The sequence below is a fragment of the Humulus lupulus genome, chromosome 4 (genome assembly GCF_963169125.1).
Source record: "Humulus lupulus chromosome 4, drHumLupu1.1, whole genome shotgun sequence".
NCBI lineage: Eukaryota > Viridiplantae > Streptophyta > Magnoliopsida > Rosales > Cannabaceae > Humulus > Humulus lupulus.
The window spans coordinates 220,799,906-220,806,944 of NC_084796.1; the positions used below are offsets into that span (position 1 = coordinate 220,799,906).

General features: G+C 27.2%; 1 long non-coding RNA gene across 5 annotated transcripts; it reads left to right on the forward strand.

Moving 5' to 3' along the window:
• Positions 1–3,970: 3,970 nt before the first annotated feature.
• LOC133829415 (uncharacterized) lies at positions 3,971–5,567 on the forward strand. 5 transcript variants are annotated; one of them, XR_009891759.1, is made up of 4 exons: positions 3,971–4,218; positions 4,321–4,488; positions 4,561–4,616; positions 4,713–5,567. It is a non-coding gene; the product is annotated as an uncharacterized LOC133829415 (long non-coding RNA). The 5 variants fall into 5 exon arrangements; XR_009891757.1 differs by having other exon boundaries at positions 3,973–4,218; positions 4,321–4,459; XR_009891756.1 differs by having other exon boundaries at positions 4,321–4,616.
• Positions 5,568–7,039: the final 1,472 nt, after the last annotated feature.

The following is a 7,039-nucleotide window of genomic DNA, read 5'->3' on the forward strand; positions in this document are numbered from 1 at the left end:
GCCCGTAGTGCTTCAGAGGCCTGACACCCCCGAACCCTTGTAAAGTCAACCAAGCAATATAAACGTGCGTATATCAGACATCACGTGTCTGTTCTATTCATGTATTCTCGGATACGCAGTATAAACGTGCGTGTTCAGGCATCCCACACCTGATTTGGGCCATGCGGCCCATTACCCATCTTTACCTATTGATTAGACCACACTTCACTGTAAGGTTTAGGAATTAATCATCGATGTCACATAAATGACATGATGGATGAAAATGTTACGGGATGACCCCAATACCTACTCAGAGATCAATCTCCTATAAATATTGAAACACTGGATAGTGCAGGGGGTTGGCTTCTTCTTGTAAAACAAAACACTTTGTAAGAAATAGTAAGGAGATATCAATAATATTGATTGGTGGACTAGGGGGATTTTAACCTCCGAACCACCTAAAAAAAAGAGTGACTATTAGTTCCTTGCAACTAATTTCCACATTCTAGATTACTATCATTTTCATATTACGGTTTATCAATTAGCACTAATCCATCCTACTTATTCGTATAATTATCTGTTGGCGAAAAACCGCGTCGACAAATAATATGATGCATTCTAATATTAAAGTAAATTATTTGATGTTGTTTATTAGTTTTAAATTTAGTGTTTATAATAATTTAAATTTTGATAATTTTTATGTTTTGATTTATATATCATATATGGTTATTTTAATTTTAAAATTAAATACTTTTTTTTCTAATTATCTTTTAGAAAAAATATTCAATATAATAAAATATTAAGAAATTCTAAATTAAAAGTATAAATTTAAAAAATTTATTTGATAAATTTTTAATTATTTAATTAAAAAAATTTGAAGGAAACAAAATTTACATATAATATATATTATTCAATTAATGGCTAGAGCAATTAAAATAAGTAATTTCTCATTAAAAAACTTAATAACAAAATAAGAAATATGTATATTTATGTCTTATGTCACTATTACATATATGTTTGGATAAACAAAATATATTAAGTGACAAAATAAATAATTAATAAAAGAAAGAAAAAATAAATTTAAGCACATAAATACTTTTTTGTTATAGTTTTTAAAACATAATTGATAGAGTAATTTAAATATTTTAATATGAAATTTTAAAAAATGTGATGAAAAATTATTATGCCTTATTTATTATATTTTTATTTTCAATTTATTTACCTAATTTAGATGATTTTATAATTTTTTTTAATCTATTTACCTTATTTAAATGACTTTAAAACTAATGATGTTAGAAAATAATAATAAAATATTAAATCTAATGAAAACAAACAACTTCTGTTAATATATATCTATTATATATATATATATATAAAAATGTGCATTTAACGATTTTTTTGTTTTAACGGTATTTTTAGTTAACTTTAACGTAATATTATAAATATTTAATGGAATATACCTTTAAAGTTAATTAAAAAATAAAGTTGAAAAAATATTTAGTAATTATATTAAAATAAATTTAAATATTATAAAATATTATCATTATAATAGTATTTAATACATAATCATAATTTTTATACAAACAATATTATTATTTATATTTAAAAAAAACATGATAAAATCTAACTTATATAAACATATACATATATTCATATTAAGTAATAACATATATTATATATACACATAATAAATATTATATATTGGTTTAATTTTTCTTTTAATATATTTATGTCATTCTTTTATATAATATTATTTTTTAAAAGAAAATTATATGACAATCATAAAAACATAATAAAAATAATTAATGAATTTTATAATTAAAACTAAACAAACGTAAATTGGACGTTATTCGTTTGTACCTAGTATATATATGTATATGCATTAAAAGCTAAAATAATCTAAAATAATTTTACAAATATGACCTAAAAATATTTACACAAAATACCGAATTAAAAAAAAAACAAAAACAAACAAACGACAACAGCAGGTGGTTTCTTGCCAAATTTGGTTACAATATGCTTACTTAGCATAAAATATTTCATACAAGCTCAACTGAAAATCTCACGATTTTTGGAGCCCATGATCTAAATTTACCATTTCATCTTGTTTAAATTTTGATATTTTAACAAATTTTTTTGGTAAAATTATTTTTATAGTTGTAAATACACTACTACAAAACTGGGCTTTCCCGACACCCAACAACGATAGTCAACTCTGTTGACTGTCGTAATTGCTTAGCGGGACTCTATGCCGACAGTTAAAAACTGTAGGCATAGAGACCAACGCCGACAGCTAATAACTGTCACTGTTGCTTTTAACTGTCGCTATTGACCCCAACGCCGACAGTTAATTCGAGACCAATGCTGAGAGTTAAAATTTGTCGCTATTGACCCCAACGCCGACAGTTAATTCGAGACCAATGCTGACAGTTAAAATTTGTCGCTATTGATCCCAACGCCGACAGTTAATTCGAGACCAATGCCGACAGTTAAAATGTGTCGTTGTTGACCCCAACGCCGACAGTTAATTCAAGACCAATGCCGACAGTCATAAAATGTTGCCAAAATTCAAATAAAAAATTATAATTAATGAATAATAAAATTTAAAAAATAAACTAAATTATGTAAATATGTATTTATTAAAATATTTTAAAACTATATTTTTTTTTGTTTCTAAATTTTTCATATTATTAACTTTTGTATTTATAATAATTTTTATATCAAATTTTAAATTAATTATAATATTAAGAGTAACAATAATATAATTTAATTTTATAAAAAATATTAATTACTAAAATGTCGCCAAAATTCAAATAAAAAATTATAATTAATGTATAATAAAATTTAAAAAATAAACTAAATTATGTAAATATGTATTTACTTAAATCTTTTAAAACTAGTTTTTTTTATATAAATTTTTCATATTATTAACTTTTGTATTTATAATAATTTTTATATAAAATTTTAAATTAATTATGATATTAAGAGTAAAAATACTATAATATAATTTTATAAAAAAATATTAATTACTAAATTATAATACTAAAGTTTTTGTTAAAAAAATTTATTTGAATAATTTATCAAACTTTTTAAAGATATTAAATAGTACACATATAATATTTAAAATTTTGATTTTTTAAAAATAATATATAATAGTGTTAGCCAGTTTCGAACCCCCCACCCTTCCAAATCAAGTTAGAGACTCTAACACTAAACCAACACAACTGATTGAACATCAAATGAATATACAAATATTTATATAGGTGTCCAATTTTATTTTTTGGCTTGACCCCAAGTAGGTTATCCTAACAGACAATACTAGGTTTCATTATTTTCACAAAGAAAAGAGAAGGTTGTACGGCAGCAGGGGCTCGAGGGATGGTGGTCGACGGCAACGACTGGTTGCTAGGGGGTTGGGCTCGACGACCGGGGGGGGGGGGGGGGTCTCCGGTCTGGGCTCAATGGCACAGGGGGGTCGAGGTGTCCTTAAAAATCACATTTTAGGACTCGCTATGAGAGTCTTAAAAACATATGTGAGTCCTAAAAAACTTGAATAAAAAATTTAAGAGTGGTGACTTTTTAAACTAGTTTTTTTTTTCTAAATTTTTCATATTATTAACTTTTGTATTTATAATAATATTTATATTTATATTAAAATTTAATTTAACTATATTATTCTTTAACATATTTATAAAATTAGTATTAGTTAAAAACGTGTTGTTTTATTGATTGGTTAAATATTGTAAAATAATTTTAAAATTTCTATAAATTTATTAGTTGTAATTTTTTTGACTATGTTTTTTTTTGTGAATTCCATATAAATTATCTATGTTTTTAAAAAAAAAAAAAAACAAGTATGATTATACTCTACAATTAAATAAAAATATAATTATACTCTATTTTAAATTAATTCAAAGTTATAAAATAAAATAAAATATAAATTAATTTAATAAATACCTAAATGATAAAACAATTAATTAATGAGGCACGAAAAAGGAAATTATGGCGCTAAATGAAATAGTAATGGCGCCTTAACTTTGTTTTCAGCTGAAATTGGTTCTCTACCCTAAGTTACCATCCCGCCTCTCTCCTATGCTAGGTGTCTCTCTCGATCTCTCACTCTCTTTCTCACATGGCCGAAAAATGAAGAAGGCTTGGATGAATGGAAGGGTACGTACAGAGGCTTCTCTAGGAGACAGGCTTCGAACAGAGATGATGCGACAACACCATTGTTTGACGGTAACTCTCTCTCTCTCTCTCTCTCTCTCTATCTTGCTCCCTCACTCTCTCTTTCTCTCTTTGAGACACTGTCTCGTCTGATCTTCTCTTTGTTTGTTGCAGATGTGCGACAGGGTGATGGAACTTGAGGCTTGGGGCGTGCGACAGGGAGGTTTGGTCATTTATTCTACAGGGTGGCTCAGTGTGTGGGTGTGATGGGGCTTGCAGGGGCAGTTCGTGAGACGGGTTCGACTTCGGCAAGGTTGTACTTCAACAAATGATTTCTTCTAGGTTTGATGATTGTTTTGAGTTTTGTCTTAATTTAGCTCTAAAACTGAAAATTTAATCTTCAAACTTGTTTAGGGGATTTTACTTTGATTTCCAAAAGGCATGTGAAGCATTAAGAAATTGAAGATAAGGTCAGTTGAATTCAAAGTTCTCTTCTTTTTCTGGAAAATTGTTTTCTTTTTCTGTGAATGAATTATACTGATTCTTGTTTATTACTTTTGTTTCAGGTTATCTGGATTACTAGTGCCAGTCGTGGAATTGGTACATATATATATTTACATTTTTGTTTCAAAATTTCATTTTCTGTATGTGTACTGGTTAATTGAACTATATTTTTGTTATTTCTTAATTATTTTCTTCTAGGGTGTTTAAATTAGTTAAATACTTTATGTTAATGCCACTTCATTGGACAAGGTTTATAAAATTTTGGGCTATTCTTTTCTTAAATGATTAAAACACATATTTTAAATATTCTTAGTTGGGTTTCTCTTCAAGTTGTAATTTAAAAAAAACAAAAACAAAAACAAAGACGCATTGTTGCTTCAAAATCTTCATGTGTTCCTTTATGCTGGTAGTTGTCACCACAAATGTGTCAAGATTATGATATACTCAATCAAATTGGTTCGTGTTGTTAGAATCATTGTAAGCTGACACATAACGCACAATTTAACCTTTATTGGATTCATTGTTGTTACTTAGCTTCACTGTGTGCAAAGGTACACTAGCATGAAGAACTGCCATATACTGTGTTGAGCTAGTTTGAGGATAATGTAGATCTTTAGTTTAGAGTTTAGGCAGTCTAAAATAACTTAGGGGGTTCTTTGTAGAACTTTAGTTTAGAGTTTAGGCAGTCTAAAAGTAAAGTCTTTTATAAGCATATGAACTTTTAGAAAGGATAACAATTTTTGTAAATTGAGATTACTACTAGGAACTTAGCATATTTGTAAATTGAGGCTCGTTGATGGTCTTTTTTGATATTATTCCATTACACATTGCATTTTTATTATAAAGTTGTCTCTGTAAGATTATCTATTATACTCATGCCTAATTAATCTTTGAGTGACATTTGACTTTGTTGCAGATGCTATGTTACAAGATGATCATATGTGTGTCCATATATTTTTTCATAGAGTATGAGTTCAAAAAGAATTTCAAGGGCTTTATGTGGATCTCCTTGATTTAAGGTGTGATTTCTACCATGCTATATTAAGTTGAATTAGAACTTGAAGAGATGTTTAGTTCCAATACAATTCTTTATTTATTGGGTTAAATAACAATCTTATTTAGATGAAAGACCCTCATTTAAATTTGGACACAAGCACACCTATTTTTTCAAGCAAGTGTTGTTCCAAGCATTCAATCCACAAAACAAAGTGTAAAAGAAGAAGTGACATTTTTTAGTCATGTTGTATTTGGTAGAAGTCTTCATTGTAGACATGTTAGGTTTCATCTTGGTAAAATTATTGAGATTGTTGAGATTAGATTTTTGATCTTGTTGATTGTTATGGTCAAGTATTTTATTGGTTTGTTAAGTTTCTGTTTGGAGGCCGGTGATTTCTGGACTGGGTTGAGTGGGTCTGTTTAGCAATATATACATAGTCGAACCACTTGCACTCTGTTGCCAAATTAATTGATTGATTCACTTTGGGGATTTTTTAAGAGCTGTAGTGAATTTTGGTTTGGAAAAAAGCTTGAATAAGATATATTAATCAGAAGTATTTCAGTTTCAATCACAATATGTTTTCTTTTAGTTATGAATTGTTTTGGTTTTTATGTCTTGTAATGATTCTTATAAAGCTCATTTTATTATGTATCTTTGTTGTTGATGATCTCAGATAGATATGTGATATGAGATTGTTATAGTATCCAGTATTATATACTGAAGAGACTTGCAGAGCTCTTGTGTCTCAATATCTAGGACACTGAGAAGCATCTTCATACATATATTTGTTTGAATTATTTGATGTTTAAGTTTTATCTCTTTTGTTAGGCAATATAAGCCTTCACTGTTCTTTCACAGTCATTTTTAGGACATTTTGAATAGCAGTTTTGTTTTACTTTTTACATTTGCCTGAGATAATTGTTGGATTCTCTTAGATTTATTATATCTTTTGATAATGCCAATCCTAGTATTAATATGAAATATCATGTATTATATGTACTAGTCTTAAATTTATCATTCACAACCATATACATATGTGTATATATATATCATTGATTTGAATGACGTTTTTAAAATTTAGAACCATATTTGGACAAAATGATAACTTTCACTAAGTTAAGATATCATATATGTATGGCTCTATGTTTAGATATCTAATATGATATGTTTGGATTTGTTGCAGAACTTTATATATATATATATATATATAGATAGTCATTGGTCATTTTTTATTTTATTTTGTAATTATAATTGAAAGTGGCTAATAAAGATATACATATAAAAAAATTAGGTGGCCTGATTATACAATCTATATATATATATATAGTCGATACCAAAATTTCCTTCAGGGGATACCAAAATGAGGCTTGCCCCGACACCATTTTCATTCGA